The sequence below is a fragment of the Pezoporus flaviventris genome, unplaced genomic scaffold (genome assembly GCF_033815535.1).
Source record: "Pezoporus flaviventris isolate CSIRO_AGI_PZ_B2104156 unplaced genomic scaffold, CSIRO_AGI_Pfla_v1 ptg000001l, whole genome shotgun sequence".
Lineage (NCBI taxonomy): Eukaryota > Metazoa > Chordata > Aves > Psittaciformes > Psittacidae > Pezoporus > Pezoporus flaviventris.
Genome location: NW_026892549.1, coordinates 19,616,475 through 19,632,216, shown reverse-complemented (window position 1 = coordinate 19,632,216; position 15,742 = coordinate 19,616,475). Strand labels below are relative to the sequence as shown.

Here is a 15,742-nt window from a genome sequence, read left to right as displayed (position 1 = left end):
TTTGCCATCTTCCTGATTGTCCTTTAATTTCCTGACATCAGCTTCAGCAGGACCTCAGAGAAGAACTTTAGATGATGACTGTTGAAAAGGGGAGACCTTGAAAGAGCGAAGTATATTAGCTGTCTTAGAGTAGAGTTTAAAATAATTTACTATTGTATACTTACGTTTTCTCAGTTTCACCTTAATCAAGAGGTATTGTATGTACTGCATAGAACTAACATGGCAGAATTGAGTTAATTGTAATTCCAGGGTGAGTGCAATTTATATTTCTTGCTCCCTTTTTCACACACAGGTGTAAATGTTAGGTAGTGTCATTGTTTTATTTAAAAAACTGCAAGAGCCAGATTGGGCTTTCTTGTCCTAAGGGATGTTTTTCAAGTGAATGTTATTCTTCTTCAGGAAGGTCTGAAGGCCAGCTGCATCATTAAGCTGTATCTCCTATACCTGGGAAGGTCACTAGGAGCTGCTTGCTGTTGTGGAGGCAAGGGAAATGGCAACTAAGGTCTGTGTGCCAATTTAAAATATGAAGCAAAACCAGAATATAAGCAGGGGCTAAAATCAAGGTATGTGTAAATTATCCCAGGAGTGAATCCAGAGTCAGGCAGTGATCAAATTACCTTGGTTTTCTTCTGAAGTTAATGCAAGGAAGTCTTTCAAAAAAACAAAAAAAAATCCAAGCAAACAAACAAAAAAAACAACACAAAACAAAACAAAAACAGAACAAAAAAAAAACAAACAAAAAACCAAAACCAACAAAGTAGGGTTGGTTATAACAGTGTCTGTGCAGTACATTTGTAGCGCTTGTGATGAGCAAGTGCAATGTATGCCAATTACAGAAATGGTCTTTGGGAAAAAAAAGACAGGGAAAAAAAGATAACAAGAATGTTGTTCAGTAAAAATCCCACCTTTAATGCAAATAAAAGGTGAGGATTATGTTGGAAGAGAAAGGAAGGGAAAAGGGTGGTGAAAAACCTGAATATGAATCAGAAGTGTCATTTCAATGGGAGGAAAAAAGTAACGTAGTCCTGATATATGTACGGAGCGTAACCTGTGACAACAACAAAGTAATTGTTCTGCTTTATGCAGAGGCAGTAGCAGCCTTGCTGGGGTTTGTATCCTAATCTGGCCAGAGCATTTCAGGAAAGCTGTGTGCCAGCTATAGGGAGGCAGGAGAGAATAGTAAAATCAACCAGAGGTCTAGAAAACGTGCTCTGCAGTGATAAACTGATATTATTTTGTATGAATATAAAAGAGGGGAAACTTGAAAACAGTATTCCACTACATGAAAGACTACTTCAGAGAGGAAAATAGTTTATCCTTTTTATCCATAATGGGTGGCATAACATTAATGGGTGTAAGCAAGGTTCGTATTAGATGTTTGGGGAGACAGGGCATTAACAGTTCAAGTAGTAAGTTGCCTGAGACCAATGTAGAGTATCCCAGATGGTAGATACACAAAAGTTAAATGTCTCTCTAAAGACTTAAATGAAACATGGATCAGGAATAAAAGAAAGATTTGATCGTATCTTGGAACAGGAAATGGGTTTGATGACTTGTTGAAGTTCTAAGCAACCTGTGATTGCTCTGAGAGCATTAAAATAGAAGCCTTCACCTTGCTTTTATCTTAATATACCTAAACCAGCACTGAGCACAGAGCGGAAAAGTCTATCTGTGTGACTGAGAGAAAAAAAGGTGATTCTGCCCAAAAGAATGAAACAGAAGGTGCGCAGAAAAATGGGACACTGGTAGTCCAGTGTTTAAGTAAGATGAGATTTTCTTAATGCTTTATCCCTGTAGAGGACAGGTTTCTCAGTAGTACACACAGATACCCAAACAATGAATAGAAATATTTGGGGATTTCACTTTCAACTGTAAATCAGTGTACAAAGGCAGAAGTCCTTTTGCTCCAGTTAAAGTTCTAGGACAGCAGTGGTGATGGTGGGGAGGGAGTGAAGCCTTTCCATTAAGTTAACCTGTATTTCCCAGGGCTTTATTTCTATTTTAGTGAACATAATGGCTGTGCTTACCAGGAGCTTCTCAATGTACTTGCTAATGAGAGAAAGAAAATAGATTTGGGATTGGTTTTAGAAATCTTTGTGTTAGATGTTCTATTTCCAAACGACTTACCTCCATCTCTGTGTACTAAAAGTAGATTCACAAAAGCCTTTTTAATTTGCCAGTGGCCTAAGTAGTCCTTTTTTTTTTTTCCTGCTGCTATGTGATTTTACTGCTATAGTTTGGAGGGTTTTTTACCACATTTTCTACGCAACCAGATGTGCAAGAAACTTGAGGTGAAAGATGATGAAATGGAGCAAATACCTCTGAGTTTTACTAGCTGCTACTTTTGTTCTGTAGGAGGAACTCTGTAGCTGGGAGTCCTCCCAGATGAATAAGCCTAGGAAGGGTTGGGGAGAATGAAGGCACTTGTGATTTGGACATCAAACAATCTTTCTTCAGCTCTCTAAGCAAATGACTTGGAGCAGAAAGTATGTTGCAAATAACAAAAACAGCCGCCAAAAATGCTGACCCATAGAGAAGAAGATAAAGATCAGTATAGGGCTTATTCTTTGGGATGCTGAGCACCAGCATGGTCTGACAAGTGCTAACTTTGGGAAATAAGTATGGCTACGCATGTTGCAGCTGGAGGACTCATGTTGTAGCATGAGCCTGTTGGCTTTCTAGCTGGCACCACAGAGGTCCTCACTCCTGTACTGAACTTTGTTTATTCAGTGATTTTGTTCACCTGTTTTCTGTTCTGCAATTATCATCTTGATGTTGCATAATTTTAAGTAATAGTTTTTATTAACAAGTAGAAATCATAAATCAACACATACTTTTGCTCGCAGAGACTTTGCTTTCTCTTCTTCCCAAATAGTGCATTTCCAAAATAATGTATATAGTATTGTCTCCAAATTGGAGAGACATCAATTTGATGGATGGACCACTTGAAAGATAAAGAACTGGCTGGATGGCCGCATGCAAAGAGTTGTGGTCAATGGCTCAATGTCCAGCTGAGACCAGTAACGAGTGGTGTCCCTCAGGGATCGGTGTTGGGACCTGTCTTGTTCAACATCTTTGTCGCTGACATGGACAGTGGGATTGAGTGCGCCCTCAGCAAGTTTGCCGATGACACCAAGCTGTGTGGTTCGGTTGATACCCTGGAGGGAAGGAATGCCATCCAGAGGGACCTTGACACGCTTGTGAGGTGGGCTGATGCCCACCTTATGAAGTTTAACCATGACAAGTGCAAGATCCTACACCTGGGTCAGAACAATCCCAGGCACAGCTACATGTGGGGCAGAGAAGAGATTCAGAGCAGCCCTGTGAAGAAGGACTTGGGCATGTTGGTCAATGAGAAACTAAACATGAGCCGGCTTCAGTGTGCGCTCACAGCCCAGAAAGCCAACCGTATCCTGGGCTGCATCAAAAGGAGCGTGACCAGCAGGTCAAAGGAGGTGATCCTGCCCCTCTGCTCTGCTCTTGTGAGACCTCCCCTGGAGTATTGTGCGCAGTTCTGGTGTCCTCAACATAAAAAGGACACGGAACTCTTGGAACAAGTCCAGAGGAGGACCACAAGGATGATCAGGGGACTGGAGCACCTCCCATATGAAGACAGGCTGAGAAAATTGGGGCTGTTTAGGCTGGAGAAGAGAAGGCTGTGTGGAGACCTCGTAGCAGCCTTGCAGTATCTGAAGGTGGGCCTGTAAGGATGCTGGGGAGGGGCTCTTCATTAGGGACTGTAGTGATAGGACAAGGGGCAACAGGCTAAAACTTAAACAGCAGAAGTTTAGGTTGGATACAGGGAAGAAGCTCTTACTGTGAGGATGGTGAGGCATTGGAAGGCATTGCCCAGGGAGGTTGTGAATGCTCCGTCCCTGGCAGTGTTCAAGGCGAGGTTGGACAGAGCCTTGGGTGACATGGTTTAGTGTGAGGTGTCTGTGACCATGGCAGGGGGGTGGAACTAGATGATCTTAAGGTCCTTTTCAACCCTAACTATTCTGTGATTCTGTGAGTGTCTGAAAGGGGCAAGGCAGATGGAGCAAAGCCTGTGAGCTCACAGTGACTTCAGCTGTAAGCACCTATACTGTTAGTGGTAAAGCTATAACTGCCTCTAGGTTTGTGGGTTTGCACAAAATTGTATCTTTTTTTGAGACATACCATTTTATATTTACTTCTTTGGTTAAAATCAAAACCTCTGTTGCATAAATGCTAGAATGAATTTCAGCATATAATTTGGATTACTTACAGAGGTGCAAACCATAAGCAAATAGTTGATTTGAAGAATTCAGCTTTTCTTGGTTTGTATTCAATTATATGATTGTTTTCCAGTGGGAGAGGCAACAGTTTTCTCTGCAGCTTGTCTGCTTTCCTTAATCTGCTTGATAGAGGGCGCTTCAATTCTAGATAGGCGGTTTTTGTTAAAGCCTGTCTGCCTGGGGTAGGGAGTTACTGGCTCACACCTGAGCAAAAGACTATTGTATACAAGCACGTAATTGAGATTATACACCAGCAGAGTCATTCTTCGTTGTGCCTCTAAAACACCCCTTCCTTTTCCAGTTTGCAGTAATAATTCATCTTCACTGTGGGGAAGGAGCAGGGTGCTAGTCGCACACCTGTCCATGACTTCCAGAGTTAGATGTGCTCTTTCATCTCCGTAACAGTGATGCATTTGTTACAAGAATGCAACCTGTACGTGATTTAGATCACATCTGAGACGTGCTATGTCTGTAATGAGTCTGATTGGGATTCATTAGTTAGGACTACACTGCTCAAAAGGGGATTCAACCTCTCACCCATTTCTTATTCTTCGCAGTTGGGAGGTAAGAATTTCTCAAGCTGTTTGAGATGGACTTTGATTTAATCTTTTTGAAGAGCACTCTATGTACAACTGAGAAATCATTAGAAATGCTGCATAGTAAAAGAAGAGCAGTCTCCTGGCAAATGGATGTACAAGCCAGCTACTGTGAAGAGTGCAGTGTAATCTATTTTAGCTTAAAAGAGTATAAATGCTGCTTCTGAAAAATCCTGAAGTAGCAGTGCTTTCATCTTCAAAAAACACAGCGTACACTCCTTAACGATGTGCATCCTCATTCTGCAGGTGAATACACCTGTAGGCATCTTTCCTGACTGATGAAGATGTAACAGTATTTGTGATCTGCCCAGAACCATTTTCATCCAAAGCTACTATTCCAAGGCCTTGTCACACATGTTTCCTCTTCTTGCTCCTTTTTGAGCCCACTTTTTGAATCATGATATACTCTTACTGCTCTTTCTTGTTTGCACCTATCTTTAAGTTTCACTTTTGACTTCTCACTTTTGACTTCTCACTTTCATGCTTCGCCTTACTATTTCCTTCTATAGAAAGGAGAAGTCCCCAGGTAAAGCACCATCACCAACACCGGCTTTCTCCCAGGAGAAGAGGTTCCTCCGGGCTCTCTTTATAGTACAACACCCTTGTGTTGCCTGCCTTGCTGTGACATGTAGATATCTATATAATGGATGATAACAAAATTATTAAGTTGCATGCTGTTAAAGAACATAAATAACTTTTCCCAATATTTCATTCCTTTAGGCTATCAGTCTGTGACACTACAACAAACTCTGCTGAAGTATGAAGGAGGCTCAGAAGTTCACGTAAGTGTGTATCTTCACAAATGTGAATTGCAAAAGCAGCCATTAGCTCTCTAGTGCTTTTAAATGTAAGGGAATTGATACAAAAGGAAACACTTCTGTTTCCTAGGGTGCAAAGATTCCAGAGGCAGGAAAAAGATAACAATTAACAAACAAGGTTAAAAAAATGCAGCAGGTAAGAGTTAATTGTCAGTATTTGACTTCTTCATAGCAGTGACAATTTATAAGAACAGTGAATCACCCAGGAGTCTAAAAAGAATGATAATGCTTTGCAACTTGCTGTTCTTGGTTTCTCTTTTTTTAGAGAGGGCTTACATTCAGGATGTTCCAGGCCACAGCAAGGACCAGTGGCTCACTGTGGGGACTGGAGTAGCTCACTGGTCCCCACTCTAGTGGCTGCAGACTATGAGGCCTTTGAATGTATTAGCACCCTCAGAGTCCTGGCATCACATTTTAGCGCACAAATTTTCAAGCATTATTTTGTTGTGTTCTCAGTTCCCAGTGGTTTTAGATGCATTTGCAGATCTATTTTGTATTCCAAAAATAAACACAGCATTAACTTAAGGCGTGGACAGCTCTGCTTGTGGTAATTGCATAGACAATTTGAGAATTGCATGAGGTTTAAAAGCCATAGAAGTACTAAATCATAGCTGAAATTATATAATCGTATGGATTGCTGCTGTATTGATTGATTGTTACTCTTATGTGCAAGATAAGGCAAAGTATACTGTATGTGCTGTAATGCTTTTGTCTGCTGGGCCTAATCTAAGTTTTATCCCAGGTTTTATATATTCCATCAGTAATGAATTAATTGTATATGCCACAGCAAATGTATGACAAAGTTATTAGCAGTATGACTGATTCTGCATCCGGTACGTACCTGAAAACCAAAGCACAATTATCTCAGAGACTTCTTACTGCACTAGGTCCTGCTGTTTTGATATTAACTAAACATTAATGTTATGTTGTTTATTGTGTAAACAGTCAGCTTTACTCACCCCTATTTTCCCTTTTTCTTGCCTTAATATGACTTTACATATGGGGAAAAAAAGAATTCTTGCTTGCCCATGAAGTCAGATGGTCTGCTGTATGTTTTAGCTTGGGTACACGAAAGTGATGTCTGTTTGAAAGAAGGAAATCACAAGGAAAGTGCAGTGCTGTAAAGTCTGTCAGGGAGTGTAGCATTTGGGTTTGGAAAAATCCCATTGCAGTAATCCATTGAATTATCTGGAAGGTTTTCAATGCAAGGGAGTAATTAGATGAGATCCCAATTTTAAAATTTGTATTTAACATTTATGGCTATTTCTGATACTTTATTTTCTTTTATTTACTGCCCTCTAGAGGTCTTGCAAATGAAATTAGACCAAGGGAAAATAAGGTTGCAATGGTGACTGTATCTGACCGGTGCTGCTATGCACTGGTTTATACAGTGTTTTAAAATAACTGCATAGATGCTCCTAGAGCTAAATGCCATTTTGCATAGTCACGAGGAGAGGGAAAAATATTTATGGTGGGAGAAGTTCAGGTTTTAATATAGTGACTGGCAGTGCCAGCTTTTGTGAGTACAAAAGCAACTATATGACATTCCTTTATAAGGGACTACATGCTTTATTACAGGTGATAAGACTTATGGCATAAAGTTACGAGTACATCAAAACTTTTTCCATTTATTGCTTTTTAATATGTCCTCATTAAAAACATTTTCATGGAGACATCATCTTTATAGATGAACTGCAGAATTGCATCTAAACCTAACAGTCTTGCTGTTAGAACGGTGAGGCCAAGTGTCCTTATGGCTTCGTGTCTCCTCGGCAGGCTCTGGGTGCCCTCACAAGGCGTGTCTCTCTCACAGAGAGTTGGAATGACTGATGGACTGTTCTTGCATTTAATGAACATGAAGTGTAACCTGCAGCACATCCCGTTGTAAGGATCTTCATGAATCACTCTTCCCTCTCTGGCTGCCTGCTTTCACAAAACGCTTTGCATCTTTATAGCTTTGATATTGCTATCAAAGACATTTTGGGGAAAGACAAAAAGGCATGACATGATTGTGTGAACCTCGCTTCTTGTAGCAATACAAGTGAAAATAGAAATGTGGTCTTTAAAATATGGCAAGACTTCAGTTCAAGCTTTGCGCACCCACTGGTGCTTGGTATCAATCTGTTAAATAAATATAAATTAATATTTAGCTCTTTCATCCTTTATCCACTGGCAGTTGTGTATCACTCAGCATAGATACCTATAATCCTATTGCTGAGCCAGTTAAGGAAATGGCAGTACTTCTGGGCTTTGTGTTTTACTGAGGAAAACTCTATTCTGTACTTCTCCAAGTGTGCTTCTGTGAGAAGTTTTTTAAGGCACTGTGTTTTATCTTTGAAGTGAAGCAAAATAAAGTTGGTTGGAGCAACCTTGGCATCCTCCCTGAGCAGAGGAAGGCCAGCCCCGGAGGAGAGCAGCCTTTGGGCTGCTACTGCACAACCAACCAGCAAGGAACCTGCTGGGAGATTTTTTTGAATGGACTAAAGTTGTTCTATGTTGAAACAGTCAGTGCTGGGGACCCAACATCTACCCAACAAGAAGTTTTGTGGAGACTGGCTGTAGCCTGGTCCCCTGAAGGGCTGGCCCTCAACAGCTGGAATAGCCAGGTCATTCCTGGATTTTTATCCAGGAATACAGTTTTGTGCTCCCAGAGTGTGCTCTAAAGTGGGGACAATGAGGACAGTCACTTCAGAAGTGCATGTGTGGCCTGAACTATAGCACTCTTATAGCAACACCCTTGATATATCAGTATCTCTATCCTCAACAGAAAAATAAGATTAATCATGGATCTCTGATGCAGTAATTATGTAGCCTCTGTAGATTTATATATGATACTTATCTCCATGATTTGTCTCTTCTGTGTACATCCATAATTTTATTTTCCCTGTTCAGGATACAGTTATAGATAGTTTTACGGGCTCTGCAATTTGAACATTAGTTGAATTGTATCTCAGCACTGGGCCATTCCTCCCCTAAATTATACTTCCTAAAGGAGGGAAATTTAATCAGCTATTACAGTTCTGTAGTGGCGCAAGTAAAGCCACAGCGATAACTAGAGCTGCCTCTGTTCACCAGTGTTTGCTGCCTAAGTGGGCATCTGGAATTAGTTATCAGTTTTTGAAACTTAGCTGTGGATGATGGATATGGAAAATGAATTCATGTAGATCTGCAGCTTTGCATTCTTTTTCTTAATTTTCCAGCTGATTGGGGATTTGTTGTATCACAGAAAAAATTGTCTTTCTTGGTATCAAAGTCTAGAAGCATAAATAAGCCATTGCAAATTGTCACTTACAGCAAAATGTTTTATTATTGATGAGATTTGTGAGATTTAAAGAGGAAGGAGCACTGAAGATTACAGTCACAGAAATTAATGTAATGAAAGTGTAAAATACCTAAGGGGAATTATTTCAAGTAACTATAGGTAATAATGATATGAAGAGATACAAAGGTCACATAGGTACATTTAGAATGCAGGCAGATACAGCAACAAGGTCTGTGCTCATGGGCTGTAGACCCTTTTGGAGAATCAAAGAAAAAAAATTCCTTCCTTTCTTCAGTGTCTTCCCGTATGCCAGATCCTTTCCCTAGCAGCTGCCTGTTGGAAGCGTATTGTTCTCTCAGCTTCTTGATTGTTCTCTGTCTGACCTCATGCACTGACAGTACCAGGGAAGATCAGCTCATGACTTCTGGTACTGCTTTATGTTGCCTGCTTGAAAACTCATTTGGATGCCTGGGCTTCTCATTCTCAGTTAGGAACACACTGACTTTATCCAAATGATGAACATCCCAGTATTTGGCAAGAAATGTCTTGGTTTTTTTTATGGCTGCACCAATGTAGTTAAGTTTTCTGAGGGTAAATGTTGAGAAGTGGAAAATTTTATGTGTCAGCATCAACCCGAAAGGGTCTTCCAATAACGCATCAACTTTAAGCTAGAGAACAAAATAGATAGTATCTGTTAATTGCAGGCTATTTGATTTTCAGATCAGAACTTATTTTTGCAGGTAACAGAGAAAAGTCTAATTTTGTTTTCATTTGACCCCCAGCAACTGTCTCAGTTAAGGAACCTTTCCCACAAATATATTGCTCTTAACATTAATTATACCTGCAGATGGCTTTCCTATACAAGTCCTTTTCTGCATGCCTACATATAATGACAGGTTAGTATAAATCCTAATGTTTTCATTAGAAGATACAACAAAGATAAATTAAAAGCAGTTACCCTTCACTGATCACTCAGCTCATTAAGAAATTCATCATGCAGCTGCCAAGTAGCTACTGACCTGTTTTCTTTAAGTCTATTACAAAGCTACTGCTGAAGTTGCAACAGGCTGATACCTTGTCAGTAATGTCCCAGCACTACCTATTTGTTACATGTGTACATGTGCCCTCATATAGATGCTGACTATGCAAGTCCCTATAATGGGAAAAAGGGCATTGCTGTGTACCTTGACAGGATATAATAGATGCCTTGGGATGATGCATAGTATCTATGTCTTCATTTATCAGTTTCTTGACATATGCTCATATAGAATTTACAAAGTAACTGGTCATAATTTCAGATACATGTAAGTATTTATGCATTGAAATAAAATGCATTAAGAAAATTCAGTTCTCTTAACTTCCTAATCTCTTGGAACTATAATTCCTTACTAAGTCTTTGTTTAGTATAAATACAGAGTGCTAAGTATTTCCAGTAGTGCCTAGCTCACTTTTCAGTTGAGGTTATTAAGGATTCGTAACAAAGACTCTTTAGGCAAGGGGAGGGCTGGTGTCCCTGTGGTAGCCAAAAATAACAGCGTGGCAGGTGTGACCAGAAGACTAGATTAGCTGGTAAATGTTTGGCTGTGTGGGTACAGAGCGACAGCAGGTATCAGGACATTTGCTTGGGCTCTCATTTATTCTCAGCAGTTATACAATCAGAAATAAAAAAGCTCCAGTACTGGAGCTGAAATACAGTGGGATTTTATCTGAATAACCTCTTTCTTTTTCATTACAATTTTAAAGGTCTGCTTTTCTATCAGTTCTCTTTGATTGGTATTTAAAAATGCTACTGGATTGTTTACCTTGATGGAGACTGAGATAATCCTTAGACTACTTGAATGACTCAAGTATTTGGAGCAATTTCTCAGAGCTGAATATTGACTGAATTGATTTGTCTAGAATCAAAGAGAGTTCTATATATTATCTAAATGGGAGCAGAATTCCAGCGAGGTTGATTTTCTTCACAAGTCAGCTTTTCTGCTCCCTGATTTAGTCCCTCCTTTGTGTGTGGCTCCAATGAATGCGGCAGTCACTGATTTCTCTCCCCTGTTTCTGTTCCTATGTTCAGAGCCTTGGCTGTGATTGCCAATGTAATAGTTGCTTAGTACTTGCAGCACTGGTAGATTTTATGGTTGTTAACAACTCAGTATTAACAAATCAGTGGAGATTACCAAACTGGAATTGGGTTTTTCCCTGCAATTTGGGAATTATTAAATGGTCCTTACTCTGGCAGAACAGTGCTGGATGCATGCTTTCCCTGCTCTCACTAGCCCCAGAAGCAGCAGCTCAAAGTGCTTAACTTGAATTTGGCAGAGTCCAGGCTTTGAATGGCACAGTGCATAGCAGAGAGCCCACCCTGCCTCACTGCATGACAGTGGGTCTTTTACTCTTGGTAACTGAAGATCAGAGCTGCTTTCTCCAGAGGTGCAATACTTAAAAACAGCAAAGCAGCAAGGTGAGAGGTTCTAGCTCCTGTTGAGCTCAGAAAGCAGCCCTGCTGTATTTTTGGCAATTTAGGGACTGAATGGTTTTGGATACTCAGGCCTTCCATCATTTGTTCCTGTGCACTCACAGCAGCATCGTCTCAAAAGGGGTTGTGCAGTGCAGCAGGCTTAGGAGGAAATGGGGCAGCTGGGTGAATCCTATGAGGTCATCTTAGATTATAAAACAATGTAGTAATATTTCTAGGATGAAAATGTCACAGATGTTTCCAGATCCATAATTCATTTGGTGCTGCTAACTGCAAATATTAAGGCGAGCCTCAAATACAAAAGTGTGCAGAAATCCCAGTCTGTGCTACTGAGCTGCAGATGCTCAGTGTTTTAGTTTGAGGCTGGATATTTTCAATGGATAACTCTTCAAATTTATTACTGATGCTAAATGGCTGTTAAGTGAATCAGGTAGCTTAGAAGGGATACAGGTGGTGCTAGTACACAAATACAGTTTAAGTCTTGGTATAGCAAAGAGGACTGGGATAAGAGGGCAAGATGTTTCTCAGGAACTCGTCTATTGCTAGTTAGATACTGAAGATTCATGAGCTGAGGGCAGATTTTTGGGATTAGAGCAGTAAAATGGAATTAAGCCTATGTTTGAGTCAAAATCAGAGGAGTGCATTTATGTAATGAGAAACAGTGATGTGCTCTGGCTGCCCCTTTTTGCAAGAGCAGATGGGTTGGGTGTGTGCAAAGTCCACTGTGATGCACTAATGCAGAGCCACTGGGGTTTCTTCTTTGTTATTTGCCCATGATGCACAGAGCAGTGCTTGTACAACCATTTCAGTGGCTTCATATCCAGATAAATTGGAGAGTGTGACTGAATGGTGATCAAGTGCTCTTTGCTCTGCTGGCAGTTACAGGAACAAAGACTGGCAAACGGAGCAGTTGGAGGATGAATTCATCCAAGGTCTTTATCAGCTGTTCCTGCCTGTGACCCTTCTGCACATGAGATCCTCCTGCTCATCTCTCCACCCAGACCCACAATGCAGTGCCAGGAGGGCTGTTGCCCAAAAATCTTCCCACAGGAGCCTCTGGGGCACCCTGTTTCACTCTTCTGCTACCATTCATGAATATCAAAAATATTCTTCTCTCCATCCTACCGTGTCTTTGAATTTCCTTCAAAGCCTGTAAGGATGAGCGCAGAATTGTCTTTATGTTACTGGAAAGCTGAGGAAGGTAAAGTGTTCAGAGATTTAGACTAGCAAGAGGCTTTTACTGCATATAAGTTTGTCTAAACATGCCTTCAGAAATGAGTAGTGCTCAAATACACAAAGCAATGTTTTCTGCAGATTGCCTCGAATCAAGGGATACGAACGGAAGAGACAAGTGCTGAGATGTGATACACATTTTCTAGGTTTCTTGCTGTGTGCTTTGGTGTTTGACATGCTTCTTTAGGTTTTGTTTGTTTTTTTTTTCTCTGAATTTTGGAATCTCAAATTCAAGCAGAGAAATATCAAAAATTGGTTTTTTTTTATTGAAAAGATTTTTAAAAGAATGGGGAAAATTCAGAGCATTATGGAGAATATAGCCCTTTCCATTTTATTTCATCATGCTATTTAGAGCTCCTTCTTAGTACAGATAGATAGATAGATAGATAGATAGATAGATAGATAGATATGTAAATGAACAGCAGAGACACTACAAGTGTATGGTCTAAGAAAGAATGCTATTAGGTGTAGAAATGCATACGCTGAACTAGCTCTCTTTTCTATATACCTTTTGCCACCTCTGGTTTTACATATGTACTTTGGTGTCCTGGCATAGAGTGTTATAACTACCTCAACCTAGATTTCTCTAGCAGGGTCAAAAAGAATTTAAGCATGAATATTCATTCTCGGGGGAGGATCTGAGAAGTCTTAAGCATTCAAAGTTTCATTGGCTTAATTGGTCTTCTGACCATCATCAGATCAAATTGTTGAAAGTTTTCTTTGAATGAAGATAGAAAAGCCATTGCTGGAAGATAGGAGGCCTTTGAGGGGAGATAAAAGGGAGCAGCATGAGCAGGGGAGTTTGTATACTGGTTTTATACTTATTAGTGGGTTTGGGCTGTTGAATGTATTTAGCTTATTTAATTACCAGTATCATCAAAGTAATGGGATTTATGGTATCATCCTTAGATGTCGATTAGGGAATGGTTTTTGTCAGATCTTTTAATGTAGTTTAGACTATGACATTACAAATAGTCTATTCACAAATTAAAGAAATTCTGCACAGAATAGGGATAGGAGGTGTCAGGGGGTCTGTTTATCTCTGACGTTACAGCAATTCCTAATAAATCCATGGGGTTGATTAAGTGATGGCATTATTTCAGCCCAGCCTATCCTCCTGTTTTGATTGGGTTTTTTGGAACATTTTGTTTGGGATGTTAACATCTCCGTCCACTGCTTTCCTTGCCTCCTCTGTTATGCAGCTACATATCATGCTAATCAACCCAGAAACCTGCCTTTCAACACCTAGGTGATCCCAACTGAGTAACAATTTTAGATAAATAAAAATAGTTAAACAATATAATAGCTTATTTTTTTTTTGCGCGAGCATTAATGACTTGGCCAAAACCAAACCAAACCAAAAAACCAATACCAGCAATAAGGAATTGAAAAGAGCTTGTAGTTCTACAAATGAATGACAAATACATTCAGTGTAGTCCTTGGAGTGAAACTTCTGAGTGCCTCAGTTTATTAAACTCAAAAAACTGTGACTGTAATTCTGTACTGCACAATTCATTGGCATAAGAATTTAATATGTATTCAGTGTATTCATTTTTGCACCCGTGAACCACAAAGTATAGTTTTGTGATGGATATGAAAGAACCTCTCTATTTCTCCACAGCAGAGCATTTCTTTCAGTCATAATTATTATGAGGCAGTTGACAAGGGCATGCAGATTTTAGAGGGCAAGTTTCAATGTTGTTTTTGCATTGTTTTAGTTACTTTAAAAAAAGCAAACTGAATGCAGCACAGTTATGAGAGATGTAACAAAATATTTTGTGGTTATGTTTTTTCCATACATTTTTCTCATACCACAGGCCTGTCTGTACAATAAAATGTAGTTCAGTAAATGTATAGTTTAAACTTACTCTTTTTTGCAGTAGGCTATTTATTGTGTGAGCTGGCAAAAACTTGCTTCTTATCACGTTGCACCTTGAATTACATAGCCATTGTTTTTCAGACCAAGCAGCTTTAAGAAGTGCCAGCAGGTTGAATTATATCAGGTGATTATTAATGGATGGGGCAGCATGAGCAGCTAGACAAAGCTTTGGACTGGTTTCAGTTGCCAGCTCTGCCAGCACTGGCCCACTGCAGAGACTCTGCACATCATGGCATTTCTCTGGACCTCAGTTTTAGCAGTTCCTGCAAAGTCACAGATTACATTGCTCTAGTTTTAAAAACACTATTTAAAAGCAAAGCATTGCTAATCATAATTGCAACGTTCAGAGCAATATAAATGGCTATTTGTTGTGTTTTGACAGCTCACTGTGACCCAGATGTTTTAAGCTGTTAAGGGTGTTTAGGTGATGAGTATACTCTGCTTATCCTGTATTCCCATTACAAATAGTAGCTGTAGTGTAGGTCATAGCAGTAAGGCCAGTATATAAATAAGCACAACTTTTTTTTTTTTCTCTGAAGCTAATGATGGTAAAGGTTTTTTTTTTTTCCTCTTGCTACGCCTGTCCTGCAGATAAATATTTAACTTACTCCCCAGGTTTTTTAACACAAGAGGAGGATTGGATTATATCAGCTCCTCTTATCTCCTGCCCCAGATACTCCCCTCTCACTGCGTTTTTTTCCCCAGTGTTTTCTAAATTCATTGTGTCAATCTACCTAGCATTTCCAAAACGCAATGAAAATGTTAAGCCTCAAACAGAAAGCTGAGTTTTAATTAACAAACTATTTCAGATGCACTATTGACCAGTAAATCCTTGAAGATCCTGCAAATGACAAGTACTTTATGTATGGGAAGGAAGGAAGGAAGGAAAGAAAGAAAGGAATGTAAAGGAGATAGGAAAGGAAAGAAAAGGAAATATGAAAGGAAAACACTTTTTGAACTACATGTAGCAAACTTGACAGTTTCTGTAAATCAAGAAAATTGTTTCTTGATATTTAGTGTGCTTAGTAATTCTTTACTAGAAATAACAAGGAGCAATTTCCTGTAGGTTAACGTTAAGTGCTCTAATTTATTATTGCTAGTGAGTATTTTATATTAATTTTTCATGTTGAACACCCAAGAACATACCAGAATAAAGATTATGTCACAGCACCATTCTGTGCTGCATGTCTCAAAATTCCCCTTTTATCCTGGCTGAATCTGTGCAAAA

The 15,742-nt window shown here is 39.6% G+C and overlaps 1 long non-coding RNA gene across 1 annotated transcript in view; it reads left to right on the top strand.

The window, feature by feature from the left end:
* Window positions 1-15,742, top strand: part of LOC133264762 (uncharacterized) — a 233,722-nt gene that overhangs the window by 192,106 nt on the left and 25,874 nt on the right. The window contains exon 4 of the long non-coding RNA XR_009741768.1: window positions 5,573-5,634. This is a non-coding gene — a long non-coding RNA (uncharacterized LOC133264762). The remainder of the gene's footprint in view (window positions 1-5,572; window positions 5,635-15,742) is intronic.